Source organism: Stenella coeruleoalba, assembly GCF_951394435.1.
Source record: "Stenella coeruleoalba genome assembly, chromosome: 5".
NCBI lineage: Eukaryota > Metazoa > Chordata > Mammalia > Artiodactyla > Delphinidae > Stenella > Stenella coeruleoalba.
In genome coordinates, this window is record NC_137150.1 from 13,070,921 (window position 1) to 13,092,944 (window position 22,024).

The following is a 22,024-nucleotide window of genomic DNA, read 5'->3' on the forward strand; positions in this document are numbered from 1 at the left end:
AGCTTCCCAGTCACCCTTCAGGAAAATGTTCAACACACACTATCGAGTACTGAATATATTAATTATCTGGCTTTCCACAGCAGGGTCAGGGTTCCAGTGAAACAAACAAACAAACAAAACCAAAAGAAAAAACAACCAAAATACCCAATAGGTGCTAATGCACTTGGCTAAGAACACTATTTTCTTATATGATTTGCATACATTTGCATAGTAAAATTTTTAGTCTATGAAATAATATTAACGAATTAGTGCAACAGACTGCAAACTGTAATCCAGTTCTATATTAAGTGCATGGCTTGTGTGAAATTTTACAGAGTTGTTGGTTAATCAGTTTAGTCACATTCCAAGTTGTTCAGATTCCTCCCAAATCCAGCTCTTCTTTTCCTTCTGTGTGATGGCACAGAGAAGGACATTGTCTGACCTGAAGAAACAGTCCAAATTTCCCTTCCCCAAACCCTGGCTCCATTTCTCAAGATGGCTTCAGCAAACCAAGTCCAAGAGAGACCCAGCATCTGATCTCCTGCCTCAAGTGCATTAGTCCATTCTCTCCTTTCCCTTCCCTGCTCCTGCTACCATGTCAGAAATGTGACTGTGACCATTTGAAGGAGAGCACAAAGCCTAAACCATGGAAACAGCAGCCACAAGTAAGTACTGCTGGCCTCCTTCCTGTCCTCACATGGTCACCTTTCAATGACACTTTGCATCACCAAGGCCCAGGGCTACAAGGAACCCCCAGAACCCTCCAACACTCTCCTTCTCAGAGGAGGGCTGGGCCTGTAAGGACATCGACAGAGCCTCTCAGGGGTGAAATCAATATCCTTCTCATGAAATTCTGTTTCCCTGTAGATTCCCTATGAGAAACGGCATTGGTGTCCCACAGTGGAATTTCTTCATCTATAAAATGAGGATAATCCATCCTTCTCCCTTCCCTTCTTCCACAAATATTCAGTGAGTCCCCTTGGTATCTGGCACCATGCTAGGTTTGCGCACACCATAACCTCTTAAACACACACACACACACACACACACACACACACCAGCTGGTCTCTCCAAACTTAGCAGCTAGCTCCATGCCAAAGGCAACCTTTTCCAACCTGACAATGCCCCTCCCTCATGGCAGATGTCACTGGAATTTTCTCTCCCAATGCTCCATCACAAGGCTTTCTGCCCTCCCTCCCTTCCACATTCCAACTCTCTAGTTCCCTATTTATCTAGTTATTATGAACACATGTTTTTCCCTATATATGCTGAAGGGAAGTTGCACTGAATACCAGAAATTTATCTCCTAGAACAGAAGTGGACAAACTATGGCCTGTGTGCCCAATCTGGCTTGCCACCTGCTTTGATACATAAAGTTTTGTTGGAACACAGCCCTGGTCGTGCATTTACATATTGTGTGTGGTTGCCTTAATAGATTGCAGCCCAGAGTATTTGCAACAGAGGCTGCATGGCCTGCAAAGCCTGAAATACCTACTCTCTGGCCTCTTCAGAAAATGTTTCCCAGTCTCTGCTCTAAAATACCAGGTAAGGGGAGTTTGCAGTTGGAAGGAGTTGGGATTCTCTTTCAATATGTGCTGTGGGATTAGTCTGAGGGTGAGAGTTGCTCTATCCTCTATCATACTGAATATTAATAGGGATTTTGGGACATTTGTTTTTTTACATACAAGAAAATCCAAGCTGAGAGGGGATTGGAACCTTGCCCGTGTCACACAGTTATTCTAATGGAAGAGCTAATACTGAAATGCCAGTTTTCTATCTTTTAGCCCATGCTATTTTTTACCATATGTAAAACGTTGGCTGGAGAATTGTTTGAATCTACAAAGTAACAGCGGATATAACAATATCCTTGATTTATTTCAACCTCCATGCAGAATCATTCTTTCTATTTTTAAACAAATTTTATTCATATACAGAAAATGCACAAATCATAAGTGTACAGTTTAATAAATGATGGTTCCTCTATTTTTACATATTGTGAGCAGACCAATCATTAGAGCAAAATAGAAGGCAGAGCATATGTGAACTTCAGTTTATAAAAAAGTGCACAGAGAAGGAATAGACTAGTAGGAGGATGGTTTTGTATCAGGCAGTGTTGGAAAAAATGTTGTGAACTCTCTATCAACTTTTTGATAAGAACAGCTTATCCTTCCTGAGTTCTGCTTTCCCAAAGCATTAGTTGGCTCCTTGGATCCACACTGCTCTTCTGAGTTCTGAGTGGCCTTTCCTATCTCTGGGAGGCATTGCTACCCCTTCTAACTGGCCCTATCCTTACAGGCTCATGGTCATGTCCATCCCCTTTCTCTCTCTCTCTTTTTCTTAAGGACTATCTTCTATTTTAGGTTCATAGCAAATTTCAGAGGAATGTTCAGAGATATCCCATATGCCACCTTCCTCCTCCATTACCTTCATTACAATCAGTGAACCTCCACTGACTCATCATAATCACCCAAAGTCCATAGTTCACATCAGGGTCCACTCTTGGGGTTGCACATTCCATGAGTTTGGACAAATGTATAATAACGTGTACCCCCCATTACAGTACCATACAGAGTAGTTTCACCATCCTAACAATCCTCTATGCTCCACTTATTCATCTCTCCCTAACTCCTGGCAACCACTGATCTTTTTACTGTCTGCATAGCCTTTTCCAGAATGTCACAGAGATGGGAAGCTTTTCAGGCTGGCTCCTTTCATCCAGGACCCACTGACTCCTTTCTGTATAACACAAGCTTGCCTATAGAATGGAACACCTGCTCTAATGCCAAGTATTAATTGTGGTATGTAATGGAAAAAAGACTGTCAAGGAGACATACAGTTCCTTCCAGGGTCAAATCCTGGCTCCTTCACTCACTATGTAACCTTGAACAGGGTTCTTAACCTCTCTTGTAGTAATACCTACCTTGAAGAGTTGCTATGAAGGGCAGATGAAATAATACATGTAAAGTGCTTAGCACAATGCCAGGTATACAGTAGATGCTTCAAAAGTAGAGCTATTATTATTGTAATCTGACTGCTCTCAAGATTAAATCACTCATTCTCCCACTGCCAACTGGAACTCTCTTCGATTTTCTTGCTATTACTCCAGGATTAAGATTCTACTTGACCCCTTAAATACATTCTCTTTGCAGTCCACACAGTCTGGGCATAACACTCTCCACCTAAGAGCACAAAACCACCTCTCAAATCAGTAGTTTGTCTGAGGATTCATACACATTAGCTGATCAGAAGGCAGATAGTAAAATATAAGTGACAATCTGATCACATAGGCCAAAAGCTGTCTAAAATAATTTAAAACTATTAGGAAAGCTTCTCAAAATATGGATTTATGCCATAACCATGAATGATATATCCTAAACTGTAAGTGTACATAGTACTCTGAGATATTAGCTGGTAGTAAATTTAAATCGTTTATAAATGAATAAACAAATGAAATTGGGGCACATGTTCAGAGACTTTTTTAAAACCAGTGGGATATATGATCTAAAATTTTTTATGAACCATTCTTTTAGGCAAACACTTGGAGGATTTAGAGCTGGGAAAATAGCCATGATGAAATAATCATTTGATAAAAATTAATCAATGGTTGGACTAGAGGAGAGAAGAAAGTTTATGATTGTCAAAGGGTGGTCATTATTTATTCCTCCTTTTTTCATCGATTTCACCACCACCCCTTCTTCTTCTGCTCAAGGACCTAAGAGGCTGACCTCCACTGAATGACAGCTCACTGTTGGCTAGCCTCCTGTGCTATGGTCTGAATGTCTGTGTCCCCCCACAAAATTCATATGCTGAAATCCTAACCCCTGAAGGTGGTGAGATTAGGAGGTGGAGACTTAGAGAAGCGAATAGGTCTGAGGGTGGAACCCTCATGAATGGCATTAGTGCTCTTACAAGAGAGACCACAGAGCTCCCCGGGCCCTTCTGCCATGTGAGAACACAGTGAGAAGAGAGCCCTCACCCAACCACGCTGTAACTCTGATTGGGATGTTCAGCCTCCAGAACTGTGAGCCAAACCCCTATATGACCCAGGTCCTGAAAGGCAACTCCATCTCCAAGGTTCTCACTTCACTTTGGGAGTACTGTTTCTTCCTTTGGCTCCTTCAGGCTTACACTCATTCTAGGGTTGGGCCGGCATAAGTCCTTAGGTTTTGTCCCTGCCACCCACTGGCTGAGAACAATCAGTCAAGTCTCCAGAAAAAGCGCAGCTGTGAAACATTCACAGCCAACACTCATATCCACTGGGCACTGGGGCATGGTTACACTAACTTGATAAAGGGGAATTGGGCAGAGCATCAACAGAGTCTATTTCACCACAGTGGTTAGTCTCCTTTAGATCAGGGACTACTTCTTATACTTTACCCCAATAGTGTTCGCCTTGATAATATTTGTAGACTGGTGATGAAACCACTACACATCCTGACTTTTGGGGGGACAGGATATAGGCTATGTCCATGCACAAATGAAAGCCACACCTAGATGGACATATTGGAGATCATGAGTTCCTCTGGCTGTCCAGAGGTAGCAGCAGTCCTGACCTTGATTTTGGAGATGGTATATAGGCCAGTGAATTCAGACTGTTTGACCTTGGCCCAGCTGAAGCTCACTGCTGAAAGGTGATCACAAACTACGGTTCTGTCAACCAGTGATCAGCTACATCCGGCTCCAGATAAGTGGAGTAAACAAGTAATTTCACACTCTGTTAAAAGACAGGATTAATGTGGCCAGATTATCAATACATTTTCCATGGCCTATTTAAATCCTTTTGTTGCCTTTCATACAATAGCCTGGTTTTACAGAGACTAATGTCTGCTGAGAATTATTTTGATGAAAGCTGACTTTTGGCCAATTTTAGAAGCAAATTATAATTGTCCTTTCACTTGGATAATTTAAGTTATAAAAAACCACTCCTTTAGCATATCAACACTCTCTAACAGGACAAATTGATCCTGAAACTTAATTAGTTTCTGAATGAGCTGAAAACAACGCCAAGACAATAGAGAGCTCAAGAGGAAAGAGAATCAGCTCGGGTTCACAGGGGACCAGCTTGCCTTAAAGCTATGTTAAGAATAAGCGCATACAGGGAGATCAGCTCGGTACCTTGTGACCACCTAGGAGGGTGGGAGAGGGAGGGGATGTGGGAATATGTGTGTGCATAAGGCTGATTCGCTTTGTTGTGCAGCGGAAGCTGGCATGGCAGTGTGAAGCAATTGTACTTCAATAAAGATGTAAAAAAAGAATAACTGCACAATCTCTGTTCTGCTTGCTCTGGCATTATTTGGCCTTTTTAAACGTCACTGCACATCCAGGAAGGCTGCTATGCTGGATGTCTCTATCACACATTTCCATATCAATGCAAGAAATATGACAGGGCGTCTGCTATGTGCCTGGTGCTGCAGTGGATCCAGAGGCCCCAAGCATCATTCACTCAGCTGAGGAGAAACCAGGTATTGTTCCCTCAACTTCTGAATTTATTTCCTATTCAACGTTTCCTGATCTACTGTTAGATCAAAAGTAAATTTATTCTTAGGCGGCAAGCATGGCGCTGGACACTAATGAGACAGCCCATCTCCTACATGTTCACATCCTGGAGCAGCTTCTCAGGCTGTGCACGATCATGGATCACGCGGGGAGCTTGTTAAGACATAGTTCCTGTTACAAGAGCCTGGAGTGGAGCCTGAGACTCTGCTCCCAGGTGTCACTGATCCTGCTGCCTATGGACCATACTTTGAGAGGCAAGGTTGTTGAGTACAAACCAAGCATTTATAAAACAAGGCAAACTGCCCTAGAAGTTGTTCATCTGAAGACCAGATGCTCACATATGGGATGTAGATGGTATAGAAGACAAGAGTATGGATCCAGCATCAGAATATTTGATGCTAACCCAAACTCTGCTACTCCCTGTGTATGAGTTTGGGCAAGTTACTTGACTCCTCTGTGCCTCAGTTTTATCACATGTGAAATGGGAATAATAATAGCTCCTGACTTGTAGAGTTTTCCTGAGAATTAAATGAATTAAGCCTCATAATGTCTTCAGAAGAATAATGAAAACGATTATTGTCCTTTTTAAAAAGGATACCACTGAGTTCATGTAACATTTATCAAGCTCATATATCTGCCAAGCACTCAATATGAAGTCATGAGATCCCAGGAGAATCGTTTCACAGGAAGGAAACTGCAGCTTAGAGAAGTAAAACAACTATTCAGCCAAGTGTGATGAATAAGGATTTGAACCTAGAACTCCAGGTCCAGAATTTAGGCTCTTAACCACTCTGCTCCACTCTCCTCCCTGTGGGATAGCTACTTAAGAAGACTCTCAATAGAAAAAGGAACCCTTCTACATTGTTGGTGGGAATGTAAATTGGTGCAGCCACTATGGAGAACAGTATGGAGGTCCAATGTTCATAGCAGCACTATTCACAGTAGCCAAGATGTGGAAATCCATCAGTAGATGAATGGATAAAGAAGATGTGATGTATGTGTGTGTGTGTGTGTGTGTGTGTGTGTGTGTTCACACACACACAATGGAATACTACTCAGCCATAAAAAAGAATGAAATAATGCCATTTGTAGCAAAATGGATGGACCTAGAGATTATCATACTAAGTGAAGTAAGTCAGAATGTGAAAGACAAATACCATATGATATCACTTATATGTAGAATCTAAAGTATAACACAAATGAACTTACCTACAAAAGAGAAACAGACTCACAGACACAGAGAACCGACTTGTGGTTGCCAAGGGGGAGGGGGTGGGGGAGGGATGGATTGGGAGTTTGGGATTAGCAGATGCAAACTCTTATATATAGGATGGTTAGACAACAAGGTCCTACTATATATAGCACAAGGAACTGATTAAATATCCTGTGATAAACCATTATGGAAAAGGATATAAAAAAGTATACATGTATAACTGAATCATTCTGCTGTATAGTAGAAATTAAGACAACATTGTAAATCAACTATACTTCAATTTTAAAACTTTTTTTAAAAAAGAAGACTCTCAATAAAAGGGGCAACTGGGGACTTACACCACACAACACTTGCCCAAATGTTCCTGACTTCCCTGGTTCCCCTGAGTGTCACACTGTACTGCCCCTCCCTCTTTCTGTCTATCCCCCAAAAATTCCAGCACCCTTCTCTCTCAGTCCTTGAAACTTTTAGATTCCTTATTATTTTTTCCTTCATAGAGAACCCTTTATTTTATAAATTAACCTGCTCTCTGGTTCCCTTCCTCTCACAGCTTTAATCATGATGCATCCTGCTCAGGCCCCCTCGGCTCCCGGTTTGGCAGCACAAACACTGAATCTTCCCACAAGGGCCAAAAAGGGAGAAAAGCCTATAATGCTCTATAAATCTCTTTTCAAAATAGCTTGTTTTCTGAGCCACTAATACTAACGACACCAATAACAAACTACACAGACAGTGTTTCACTGAATTCTTGAGACAGTCTCTTGAGATAGGTATTGCCAGCCCCACTTCATAGATGTACAAGTAAGACTCATGGTGGTTAAATCACAGCTGCCAAGTGACAGTCAGGAATCAAGCCTGGGTCTAATGGACTCCACAATCTGTGTTTTTGACCATTTCTTATAAAATGATTTACACTCAATTAGATTAAAAATTATTTTGCTTCTAGATCATGCAAAGGCAAACTTAAAACCCATTCCAATCTTAATAAAATCTCTAAGGTGTACTATGTACATTAATGAGATTGTGCTCTAGCAGCCTTTAAAAATTCACTTTTCTTTCTTCCCCTTACTCTCAAAGCAGCCCAAGTCGCTTTTGGAACTCTTTGTAACGGCAGCCTCACCAACAAGTTGAGGGGTCTGGGAACTCAGTGCCCCTACCCGGATGATTTCATCAGAGAGCATTGATGAGTTATCATTGGTGGGGCTACACCACCAGAAAAACCCAGAAATAAAACCACATGAACCACAAAAGGCCATGGTGCTAATGAATAAGATTCAAAATTGACAATATGTGGACTTGAATGTTTTTCTTGAAATATACTATGCCAAATCACTCAAGTGCAGTAAATTATTATTTCAGTCATTTCCTGACTTTCTAATTTGAGACAACCAAGAGGCCGAAAGAAAAAAATCCAGCAGAGATCCTATTTACTGAAAAAGAGCTTTCTTGGGAAAATGTACATAAGGAATCAGATATATCGATGTTCTAGGAACTTCCGGGCTCACATTTGTATCTCTGACAATGAGTCATAAACATGAGATTTTTCTAGAAAGCAATTATGTCCATTGCATCACATTCCTATTAATTTTATAGCACTCAAATGTCACCCATTTTTAGGAGAAGAACTGGATATACAAATTTAACTGGACGACTACAAAGGCTGACAAAATTTTAAAAGTGAAACATGAACAAAATGTCAAAGGAAATTGTATGAATAACTGTCTCCTCCCTGTTACAGCCACTCCTTTTCCTACCACACCAAAGGCAACTAAAGATCCTGAATGAGAGAGAAAAAGCAAATTCAGATGATGTTTTATTATTTTGGCACTGAAATAATTTCCTCCTGTTTCTCAGGCAACTAAATTTACCCAGTAAAAAGATCAAATCCCAGTCTTCTTTTGTTCAGTTATTTTCCCTTTTTAATATAATCACAGGGTGGATTCTTCCATTAATGTCATGCTAACAGGAAGCTGGGGGCTCACAAAGTGGATTTTGTGCTTCTGGTCTCATATATGTGGCTAAATTTAAAAGCAAAAAGGAGCAACATTATTTTTATGTTCAACAGGAGAAACTATAGACAGTATATGAAGCCAGAAGCCAATTTCCTTGAAAAAGCATGGTAATGGATCTACTGATGGGTCTTGTTCTGCTCCTGCACCTCGTTTAAGATTTGCTTCTGCTTTGAACAACATCCTAGCATTAACAGGCTTTTGTTTAGTTGGCATAGGACAGAATCGTGTGTTTTGGGGATACAGAACACAACGTTTAGTTCAGTGCTGCCAAGTAGAAATATGTGTGTTGATGGACATTTTCTTTACCTACGCTGTCCAGTACAGTGGCCAAAAGCACTTGAGCTGGGGCTAGTGCAATTGAGGAAATGAATGTTTAACTTTATTTAGTTTTAACTTAAATTTAAATAGCCACCTGTGGCTGGTGGCTACCATAACTGACATGTGCTGGACATATTGTATTAAACTTCTGTTCATAGCGTTCTTTTATTCTCCTTTGTTTCTCCTGAAGACTAAAACTGAATGCTATTGCTCAAAAGAACCTTCCAACATGAATGTGATGTCAAGGACCTCACCTCAAAGCAAGTCATGGAAACAGGACTCTTTTATTTTTATTTATTCACTTTTTAAAATAAATTTACTTATTTATTTTTGGCTCTGTTAGGTCTTCGTTGCTGTGTGCAGGCTTTCTCTAGTTGCGGTGAGCGGGGGCTACTCTTTGTTGAGCGAAGTGAGCGGGCTTCTCATTGTCGTGGCTTCTCTTGTTGTGGAGCACAGGCTCTAGGCGTGCGGGCCTCAGTAGCTGTGGCACGTGGGCTCAGTAGTTGTGGCTTGCGGGCTCTAGAGCTCAGGCTGAGTAGTTGTGGAGCACGAGCTTAGTTGCTCCACGGCATGTGGGATCTTCCCTGGCCAGGGCTCGATCCTGTGTCCCCTGCATTGGCAGGCAGATTCCTAACCACTGCACCACCAGGGAAGCCCAGGACTCTTTTATAAGAGAAATCTATTTCTCACTCTTTAGTGGAGACTGAACACAGAGGTGCTAAAAGGACTTAGCAAGCCCAGGTTTGGCCCATAGTCTTTTCCTCGTTTGCCAGGGCCAGTTGCTCAGGGGTGAATGCTTGCAGTACTGCACAGAGACAGACTGCACAAGAAAGAGTGTGATTAATTAACAATGTCTGCCATCCACACATTGGGGTGGGGGAACGTGGCAGCCTAAGGAAGATAATGGAGTGAGGCTCTCCTTAGAACATTTTTTTTAACTTTTTATTTTGTATTGGAGTACAGTTGATTAACAATGTTGTGTTAGCTTCAGGTGTACAACAAAGTGATTCAGTTATACATATACATGTATTTATTCTTTTTCAAATCCTTTTCCTAGTTAGGTTGTCACATAATGTTAAGCAGAGTTCCCTGTGCTATACAGTAGGTCCTCGTTGGTTATTTTAAATATAGCAGTGTGTACATGTCAATCCTAAACTCCCTAATGATCCCTCCCCCCACCCTTCCCCCCATAACCATAACTTCATTCTCTAAGTCTGTGAGTCTGTTTCTGTTTTGTAAATAAGTTCATTTCTATCATTTTTTTTTAGATCCCACATATAAGCGATATCATACCATATTTCTCTTTCTCTGTCTGATTTACTTCACTCAGTATGACAATATCTAGGTCCATCCATGTTGCTGCAAATGGCATTATTTCATTCTTTTTAATGGCTGAGTAATATTCCATTGTATTTATGTACCACATCTCCTTTACCCATTCTTCTGTTGATGGACATTTAGGTTGCGTCCATGTCTTGGCTACTGTAAACAGCACTGCAATGAATAGTGAGGTGCATATATCCTTTTGGACCTTGTTTTTCTCTGGGGGTATATGCACAGGAGTGGGATTGCAGGATCACATGGATTAGTCTCCAAAATTTACAAATAGCTCATGTGGCTTAATATCATCAAAACAAACAACCCAATCAAAAAATGGGCAGGAGACCTAAATAGACATTTCTCCAAAGAAGACATACAGATGGCAAAGAGGCACATGAAAAGATGCTCAAAATCGCTAATTATTAGAGAAATGCAAGTCAAAACTACAATGAGATATCACCTCACACCAGTCAGAATGGCCATCATCAAAAAAATCCACAAACAAATGCTGGAGTGTGGAGAGAAGGGAACCCTCCTACAGTGTTGGTGGGAATGTAAATTGGTGCAGTCACTATGGAGAACAGTATGGAGGTTCCTTAAGAAACTAGAACTTCTTTCTAATGTGACATTGCCTTTATGTCTGATGTGTAATAATGTTTCTACAGAAAGTTTCAAAATGGCAAAACATAAGCTTTGTGGCAAATGGCCTTGCTGAGGTAGCAATGAATGAAAACAAATGAGAGATGAGAATTGAGGTAGAAGTACTATGTAAAGTGGGTGTGATTTGGGGAGTGGAGAGAGGACTGCTGGAAAGGGAGGCTGTTCTAGAGGATAACAACATATCCGTCTCAGATATCAGTCATCATGATGCTTCAGTGAAGAGGAAAGCCACAGTCTATGTGGAAGTTATGGTATCTGCATGTCAGTATTCACACATGGACACAAACACACATTCATTCTCTCCCTCTCTCTCTTCCTCCCTCTCCTGTTGAATTTCCGTAGTACCAGAGTACAAGGTGGGACTGCTGTTGTGTAACAATGTGAGAAATTTATATTCAGTGGAGGAGTCTGGAAAGGAAAGAAAGAGTCTCCCCATGAACACTGAGAAACTTCAGGGGTCCTCTGACAGCATGAAGACATACTGACTGAATGGCTCATGTTTAGGCACCTGGGCAAGGTATGTATAAGACATGATTAGATGAGGAGGAAACCTGACGCCATGTGTGTGGGGGCTGGGAGTTCTGTAGATGTCCATCCTCACTGCCTGTGAAGAGAATATGAACACAGGAAAACCTGCAGGTTCCAGTGCAGGCAGAGACCAGAGAAATAAGTGCCACAAGAAAACCATAACAGCAACAATAAAACCAACCACAACAACTGTTTTTGCATACTTGGGTGACCAGCACTGTGCTCAGTGCTGCCAGCTACACCATCACATTCAATCCTTTCAATAGTTATTAAGGGTAACTCAGTATTATTTCAGTTCTACAGATGAGAAAACTGAGATTCAGAAAATCTAAGTAAATTCCTAGATCACATAACCAAAAAAACCGAAGGGGGCAGGATTCAATTGTATTCTTTTTAACTCCAAAGTTACAGGATTCTGTCTGTAATATTATTCAGCCTCCTCTGTATACCTTAACATCTCAGTTCAGTTTCTAGTTCTATTTGAGTTCCTTCACGCTAACAGTCCCAGAGGGTTATACCTCTTTCATTCATTCATTCATAAAATATTTATTTAACACTTCAGATGTGTGCTGGGAACCATGCTGGGTACTGGGAAATACAAAGAGGAAAAGGGTCACTAACTCCAAGGAGCTTGCAGGCAAATGGGAAATAAACAGATTAAGGTTTTTTTTTTTTTAATTTTTACTGGAGTATAGTTGATTTACAATGTTGTGTTAGTTTCTTGAGTTACAGAAAGATGAATCAGTTATACATATAAATCCACTCTTTTCTAAGTTCTTTTCTCATATAAGTCATTACAAAGTATTGAGTTCCCTGTGCTACATGTTAGGTCTTTATTAGTTATTTAATTTATATATAGTAGTGTATATATGTCAATCCCAATCTCCCATTTTATCCCTCCCCCGCTTTCCCCCTTGGTAACCATAAGTTTATTTTCTACATCTGTGACTCTATTTCTATTTTGTAAATAAGTTCATTTGTACCATTTTTTTAAGATTCCACATGTAAGCAAATGATATTTGTCTATCTCTTACTTAACTCAGTATGACAATCTCTAGGTCCATCCATGTTGCTGCAAAGAGCATTCATTATTTTTTATTCTTTTTTATGGCTGAGTAATATTCCATTGTATGTATGTATGTATGTATATATATATATATATATTCACCACATCTTCTTTATCCATTCCTCTGTCATGGTCATTTAGGTTACTTCCATGTCCTGGCTATTGTAAACAGTGCTGCAATGAACACTGGGGTGCATGTATCTTTTCGAATTAAGGTTTTCTCCAGATATAAGCCCAGGAGTGGGATTGCTGGATCATATGGTAGTTCTACTTTTAGTTTTTTAAGGAACCTCCATACTCTTTCAGGAGTGGCTGTACCAATTTACATTCCCACCAACAGTATAGGAGGGTTTCCTTTTCTCCACACCTGCTCTAGCATTTATTGTTTCTAGATTTTTTGATGATGGCCATTCTGACTGGTGTTGAGGTGGATACTGCATTGTAGTTTTGATTTGCATTTATCTAATAATTAGTGATGTTGAGCATATTTCCATGTACTTTTTAGCCATCTGTGTGTATTCTTTGGAGAAATGTCTATTTAGGTCTTCTGCCCATTTTTCGATTGGGTTCTTTGGTTTTTGATATTGAGCTGCATGAGCTGTTCATATATTTTGGAGATTAATCCCTTGTCTGTCACTTCATTTGCAAATATTTTCTCCATACCGTGGGTAGTCTTTTTGTTTTGTTTATGGTTTCCTTTGCTATGCAAATGCTTTAAGGTTTAATTAGGTTCTTTCTTCTTGTTTTTATTTTCATTACTCTAGGAGTTGAGGGCCAAAAAAGATCTTGCTGTGATTTATGACAGAGAGTATTCTGCCAATGTTTTCCTCTAAGAGTTTTAAAGTATCCAGTCTTACATTTAGGTCTTTAATCCATTTTGAGTTTATTTTTGTGTATGGTGTTAGGGAGTGTTCTAATTTCATTTTTTTACATGTAGCTGTCCAGTTTTCCCAGCACCACTTATTGAAGAGGCTGCCTTTTCTCCATTGTATATTCTTACCTCTCTTGTCATAGATTAGGTGACCATAGGTGTATGGCACTATGGAGTTCCTATCCTGTTCCATTCATCTATTTCTGTTTTTGTGCCAGTACCATACTGTTTTGATTACTGTAGCTTTGTAGTATAATCTGAAGCCAGGGAACCTGATTCCTCCAGACCATTTGTCTTTCTCAAGATTTCTTTGGCTATTTGGGGTCTTCTGTGTTTCCATACAAATTGTAAAATGTTTTGCTCTAATTCTGTGAAAAATGCTATTGGTAATTTGATAGGGGATTGCATTGAATCTGTAGATTGCTTTGGGTAGTATAGTCATTTTGACAATATTTATTCTTCCAAACCAAGAAACATGGTATATCTCTCCATCTGTTTGTGTCACCTTTGATTTGTTTCATCAGTATCTTATAGTTTTCTAAGTAGAGGTCTTTTGCCTTCTTAGGTAGATTAATTCCTAAGTATTTTACTCTTTTTGATGTGATGGTAAATGGAATTGTTTCCTTAATTTCTCTTTCTGATCTTTCATTCTTTCTTATCATCACTGGAATAAAGCCCACTTGATCACGGTGTATGATCCTTTTAATGTGATGTTGGATTTTCTTTGCTAGTAACTTGTTGACTTTTGCGTCTATGGCCATCAGTGATATTGGCCTGTAATTTTCATTTATTGTGGTATCTTTGTCTGGTTTTGGAATCAATGTGATGGTAGCCTTATAGAATGAGCTTGGCAGTATTCCTTCCTCTGCAATTTTTTGGAATAGTTTGAGAAGCATAAGTGTTAACTCTTCCCTAAATGTTTGATAGAATTCACTCATGAAGCTATCTGGTCAGACTTTTGTTTGTTTTGGAAGTTTTAAAATCACAGTTTCAATTTTAGTACTTATGATTCATCTGTTCATATTTTCTATTTCTTCCTGGTTCAGTCTTGGAAGGTTGTAGCTTTAGAAGAATTTGTCCATTTCTTTTAGGTTGTCCATTTTATTGGCATACAGTTGCTTTTAGTAGTCTCTTATGATCTGTGGTGTCAGCTGTAACTTCTTTTCCATTTCTAATTTTATTGATTTGAGTAATCACCCTCTTTTTCTTGATGAGTCTGGCTAAAGGTTTATCAATTTTGTTATGTTCTCAAAGAACCAGCTCTTAGTTTAATTGATCCTTGCTATTCATTTCTATTTCATTTACCTCTGCTCTGATTTTTATGATTTCTTTCCTTCTACTAACTTTGGGTTTTTTTGGTTCTTCTTTCTCTAGTTGCTTTAGGTGTAAGGTTAGACTGTTTGAGATTTTTCTTGTTTCCTGAGTTAAGATTGAATTGCTATAAACTTCCCTCTTAGAACTGTTTTTGTTGCATCCCACAGGTTTTCGATTGTCGTGTTTTCGTTGTCATTTGTCTCTGGGTATTTTTTGATTTCTTTAGTGATCCATTGGTTGTTTAGTAACATATTGTTTAGCCTCCATGTGTTTGTATTTTTTACAGTTTTTTTTCCTGTAATTGATTTATAATCTTATAGCATTGTGGTTGGAAAAGATGCTTGATATGATTTCAATTTTCCTAGATTTACTGAGGCTTGATTTGTGGCCCAAGATGTGATCTGTCCTGGAGAATGTTCCATGTGCACTTGAGAAGAAAGTGTATTCTGCTGCTTTTGGATAGAATGTCCTATAGATATCATTTAAGTCTATCTGGTCTAATATTTCATTTATTAATTTTCTGTCTGGATGATCTGTCCATTGTAATTGGGGTGTTAAAGTCTCCCACTATTATTGTGTTACTGTCACTTTCCCCTTTTATGGCTATGAGTATTCGCCTTATATATTGAGGTGCTCCTATGTTGGGTGCACATATATTTACAATTGTTATATCTTTTTCTTGGATTGATCCCTTGATCATTATGTGGTGTCCTTCTTTGTACCTTGTAACAGTCTTTATTTTAAAGTCTATTTTGTCTGATATGAGTATTGCTACTTCAGCTTTCTTTTGATTTCCATTTGCATGGAATATCTTTTTCCATCCCCTCACTTTCCATCTCTATGTTTCCCTAGGTCCGAAGTGGGTCTCTTGTAGACAGCATGTATACAGGTCTTGTTTTTGTATCCATTCAGCCACTCTATGTCTTTTGGTTGCAGCATTTAATACATTTGCATTTAAGGTAATTTACAATATGTATGTTTCTATCGCCATTTTCTCAATTGTTTTGGGTTTGTTTTTGTAGGTATTTTTTCTTCCCTTACTCTTTTCTTCTCTTCTCTTGTGGTTTGATGACCATCTTTAGTGTTGTTTTTGGTTGCTTTTTCTTTTTTTGTGTGTGTATCTATTGTAGATTTTTGGCTTGTGGTTACCATTAGGTTTCAATATAGCAGGCTTTACATGTACAAGGTTGCTTTAAGTTGCTGGTCTGTTTCCCACCTACAGAAGCTCCATTTGTTGTAAAGCTGGTTTGGTTGTGATGAATTCTCTTAGCTTTTGCTTGTCTGTAAAGCTTTTGATTTCTCTGTTGAATCTGAATGAGAGCTTTGCTGGGTAGAGTATTCTTGGTTGTAGGTTTTTCCCTTTCATCACTTTAAACATGTCATGCCACTCCCTTCTGACCTGCAGAGTTTCTGCTGAAAAATCGGCTGATAACCTCATGGGGATTCTCTTGTATGTTATTTGTTGCTTTACCATTGTTGCTTTTAATGATTTTTCTTTGTCTTCAATTTTTGTCAGTTTGATTAATATGTGTCTTGGTATGTTCCTCCTTGGTACATGGGACTCTGCACCTCCTGGACTTGAGTAAGTGTTTCCTTTCTTATGTTAGCAAGTTTTTTGCTATAATATCTTCAAATATTTTCTCAGGCCCTTTCTATTTCTCTTCTCCTTCTGGGACCAATATAATGTGAATGTTGGTACGTTTAATATTGTCCAAGAGGTCCCTGAGACTGTCCTAATTTCTTTTCATTCTTTTTTCTTTATGCTGTTCTGTGGCAGCAATATCCACCACTCTGTCTTCTAGCTCACTTATTCGTTCTTCTTCCTCAGTTATTCTGCTCTTGAGTCCTCTTAGTGTTTTTTTTATTTCAGTTATTGCATTGTTCACCTCTGTTTGTTCTTTAAATCATCTAGTTCCTTGTTAAACACTTCTTGTATCTTCTCAATCTGTGCCTCCATTCTTTTTCAAGATTTTGGATCATCTTTACTATCATTACTCTGAATTATTTTTTCAAAAGATTACCTATCTCTTCTTCATTTAGTTGTTCTTGTAGGTTTTTATCTCATTGCTTCATCTCTAACATATTTCTCTGTTGTCTCATTTTGTTCTGGTTTTGTGGTCTCCTTTCTGCAGCCTGCAGGACGGTAGTTCCTGCATGTGAGACCTTGTGTGCACCCTCCAAGAGTGGAGTCTCTGTTTCCCCCAGCTCTGTGGAGCTCCTGCACTCAAGCCCCACTGACCTTCAAGGCTAAATGCTCTGGGGGTTCTTCCTCCAGATACCAGACCCTCAGACTGTCTTGAAGGGCTATTTTTACATGGGAACATCCCTGTGTAACCTGCATGGGTTTAATAATTTTTGGTGTGAGCGTTGTTTTTAATATAGATGTCTGCCACCTCTTTCTTCAGTGTATGCTGCTCATTATCCCCTTCATAAGAGGTGTGACTGACGTTGTGGTGACCAGAGTCTGCACTGGATACTGAATGTGGCTTCCCCTTTGCTCTGTGGTTGTCACTGCCCTGTCAGAGTTGGGGTCTGCTCCCTAGTTGTTGGAGTAGAGGTCCCCAGAGCTGTTTCTTAGTTGTGTTTCTGATTTGTGGTGAAAGGTAGGTTGGATTGGAGCACTCCCACTGGGAGAGAAGCCACTGAGTATTACTCCTCTGGAGCTGTTCACCTGTGGGTGTGTTCTGTTGTGTCACCTTTCATCTGTTGTGCGAGCTCTCAGATTACAACATTGTTGGCACTGCTCTTGGCCCCATCTTAACTGTAGGTATGCTGGCAATTGGCCCTGGTGGCTCTCTGAAATTGTTTTCACCAGGCCACCAGCATAGATCCACTGAAGTCAGGTGCCAAGATTGCAGTAATTATGGATCTGGACTCACTGTGGGCACTTTGGGGGCAGCTCAGACACTGGCCTGGTCCAACGCCCACACGTGTGTGCCCACAGAGTCTACAGCTGCTAAAGATAGACCCATCTTGGCTGCAGGAGGACTTGCTGTCTGTTTAGATGTTCTGCAGGAGCTGAGTTTACAAAGCTGGTCATAGGGGTGTCAATCCACAGTCTGCACAGCTGGAAGGAGAGATTTCAGCTTTTCTTCCTTAGTTGCATAGCCCCTGGGGTTCAGCTGTGGTTTCAGCCCCACTCCTGAGTGTGGGCCACCCACAGTTGTCTGCTCCTGAGATTGCTCTGGAGCACACAAGAGTGCCCCAGCAAAGAGGGGGCATAGAGGTAGCAGTGGCCAGGGTCACAAGAGTGCCCGTCGCAGTAGGGATGGGGTGCAGAGGAAGAGGTGGCAGCCTCTGGGGTTGCAGGAGTCCTGGCCCTGGTGTGAGCCCTTCTTACTTTCCAGGGAGGCAGGAGCCAGCATGTGAGGAGAGAGGCCACAGTGGTGGCCCCACCCCTTGTGCATCACTCAACAATGCCACTTCGCTTCAATGGCAGTCCAGTTTTCTGCCACAAGCATTATGGTTGCGGATTTCCTCATTTACATCACCTCAGGCTGTCTCCTCACAGCAATAGCAGTCCTCTCCCCAGATCTGCTCTCTAAACCCCACATTCCAGCACCCAGCCCCTGTCCACACTGGCAGACACACATCTCAGGCTGGGGCATACAGCTTTGTGGTATGGACCATCTGTGTAAGTCTCACCCTGTCCTGCCTGCCACACCAGTTGCTGCACTCTCCTCCGATAAGCTGCACTCTCCTCCGATAAACCCTAAAGCCCCCTTTCTCTACCAACTGATCTTCCCACTGGTGAGGGGGCTTCCCTGGATGCAGGAACCCCTCCTCTCCTTCAGCTCCCCTCGAGGGGCACAGATCTCTCCCACTTCCTTTCCTCTTCCTTTTCCCTTCTTTCTTTCATCCTGCTTGGTTAGGCAAGGATATTTCTTGTCATTTTAGGTGTCCAAGGTCCTCTGCTAGTGTTCAGCATGTGCTCTGTGAGAATCGTTCCATTTGTAGATTTGTGGGGAGAGATGAACTCCACATCCTTCTACTCCTCCACCACCTTGATTCTCACAGATAAGTATTTATAATAGATTAATTTTGCCTGTTATTCCTTCTGCCACATTTCCATTAAAATAGCCATGGAAAACCTCAGAAACTAGCAATAGCACTAAAAGGAAAAAACATCCAAGTGGAAATCCCACTGTTTTCTACATAGCACTGTGCTATGGAACCATTGTTCTATTTTGTGAGGTACTAACAGATACTCTCAAAAGTAGAAAATGGTAGATTTTATAACATAAAGCAGGTTCCTTTACAGTAGAGAGTTTCTGCTGTATGTGAATATTCTCAGTAAACCAAAAAGGAGATATGGCGTATAATGTTTTCTAAACTTATTTACTCACAGAAAAAATTTCATGGCTGCACCAACTTACATTCCCACCAACAGAGTAGGAGGGTTCCCTTTTCTTCACACCCTCTCCAGAATTTATTATTTGTAGATTTTTTGATGATAGCCATTCTGACTATGTGAGATTTTTTGATGATAGCCATATCTGACTATGTGAGGTGATACCTCATTGTAGTTTTGATTTGCATTTCTCTAACAGTTAGCGATGTTGAATATCTTTCCATATGCATGTTGGCCATCTGTATGTTGGTGTAGCCACTATGGAAAACAGTATTGTTATTCCTTAAAAAACTAAAAATATGGTACCATATGACCCAGGAATCCACTCCTGGGCATATATCTGGAAAAGATGAAAACTCTAATTTGAAAAAATACATGCACTCCTATGTTCAATGCAGCACTATTTATAATAGCCAAGACATGGAAACAACCCAAGTGCCCATGAACAGATATTTGGTTTAAGAAGATGTGAAAAAAGTCAGACAAAGTAAGATAAATATTATATGATATCACTTATATGTGGAATCTAAAAAATAATACAAATGAATCTATATGTAAAACAGAAACAGATTTATAGACATAGAAAACAAACTTGTGGTTACCAAAGAAGAAAGTGTGTGTGTGTGGGGGGGGGGGGGACAGGCGTATGGGATTAACAGATACAAACTACTATACATAAAATAAATAAACAACAAGGATTTACTATATAGCACAAAAAACTATATTCAATACCTTACAATAACCTATACTGGAAAAGAATCTGAAGAAATATATATGTACATATAATTGAATCACTTTGCTGTACACCTGAAATTATCACAATATCGTAAATCGACTATACTTCAATAAAAAAAATGTCATGGGACACAACAGAAGATAAATGACTAGGAAAAAGGAAAAGCAAAAACAAACTCTGGAAAAATGGCAGAGTTTGGGCACCAAGCAGAAGCATACTACAGTTGGGAATATTTTGTTTTCCATTGAAAATATTGTAATTGGGGGCTGAGACATGACTACACCAGGAAGCAGTGCAGTGTGGGAAGAACTGTCTCTCAGGTATCACACGGCATAGAGGAATGTGTTCAGAGCTTCTGACTGAGTCGGAGCTCCAGTCACAGTTTGGCCAAACTACTCTAGATGAACACCTGTGGGCCTTACCAGTTTGGGCCAGGTACTAGATGCCTTGGTGACCCTCAAACACTCAGCTGAGAGGCAGGAGAAGCTAGCATCCAGCGGATAGTGGGGAAGATGAATGACACTCCACTTAGCCTGTACACTGGTAAATGCCAGGCTGAACAGAGTCTTCCCATCCTCGAATGAGTAAATAGAAAATAACAACAGGAGCTGTAACACGTGACCTAAGAAATGGATGGGGATAACGACAGTGTTGTCTAGTCACATGATAGATGCCATACAGCAATGAGCATAAAGGGCCTCCTGATACACACACAAGCATGAATGAACCTCCTAGACATGGAGGTTCTTTTATATCTGAACCATGCCAGATATAAAAGAGTATTTTCCATGTGATCCCAATTATATCAAGTTCAAAAACAAGCCAAAATTAATTATAATGATGGAAGTCAGAATAATGATAACCTTTTGTGGAGGCAATGATGGGAAGGATACAAAAGAGGTTTTGGAGTGCAGGAATATTCTATATCTTGACTTGGAGTGTTTGTTTCATAAAAATTTGTGAAGCTATACACTTATGATGTATGTTTCTGTATGTTTGTTGTACTTGGATAAAATTTTACTTAAAAAATAAATAATAGATGGCATAAATAACACCAACATATCTAATTTATTAGTAATCATAAAAATGTTAAAATTCCCCAAAGGACCAAGAACCTTAGGTCTTTAAAATCTAACTATGGGATACTTACAAAGCAAACTGTAATAAGTAAATAAATGGATGAGCCAATGAATGAGTGAATATCTGGATAAATAAAAAGAGACTCCAATTAAAAGAAAGTAGAGATGATAACAGTAATATGAGGCAAAGTAGAATCTCAGGAAACAAACCTTAAATGAGACAAAGAGAATAATTTCTCTTGTTTCCCCCAACTTGGATCCATTATAAATTATTCCTCATTGCAATCAGTAGGTACAAGGTGCTCAAGGGGAGTTTGCCAAATTTTTCAACTCAAATTTTATCAGGTCACTCCTGCCCCACGTCCTTCTGTGGTACCTAAATTCTACAGGCCAAAGTCCACACTTCCCAGGCTAGAATCACTAGCTGACTTTTCCGACCTTGTCCACTGGGCATACTAGTCTCCAGTCATTTACTTTATTTATTTATTTATTTAGCTAGTAGTTACTTAGTTAAACTGAAGTATAATTGATTCACAATGTTGTGTTAGTTTTAGGTGTACAGCAATGTGATTCAATTATACATACATATCTATCTTTTTTTTCAGATTCTTTTCCCTCATTAGTTATTACAAAATATTGAGCATATTTCTCTCTGCTTTATGGTAGGTCCAGCCACTTTAAACTGCTTCATTTGTATTACTCTTTTTCTCACTTTCAAGTCTTTCTTGTCCCTCCACTGGAATTCCCATGGAATTATTTTTTTTTTCACATGAAAAATTCCTCCTCATTTATGCCTCCTTCATGGCTCCATTTTGATACACTGAACAAGTTTCCACGACCACCCCATACCCATTAGTCACTCCTTAGTTTGTGTTCCTATGGTCCCCTGACGTCAATGATCACACACATGTTATAAATATCAGCTTCTATGTCTACAAAATCCTGGTGGGTAGGGACCAGGGACTGTTCAACAAAGGTTCAAAGCAGGACAGACTGGGCATGGAGCCTCCTAAACTGCAGGATGACAGGTCAGAACCCCATGGTGTGGGGTCCTGGAAAAATCTGTGGCTCTAGCTGCTGA

General features: G+C 40.0%; 1 protein-coding gene across 1 annotated transcript in view; it reads right to left on the minus strand.

Annotated features, from left to right (window-relative positions):
- The window catches only part of CPNE4 (copine 4), a 572,759-nt gene that overhangs the window by 415,924 nt on the left and 134,811 nt on the right, over positions 1–22,024 (minus strand). The gene's annotated exons all lie outside the window — the stretch shown is intronic.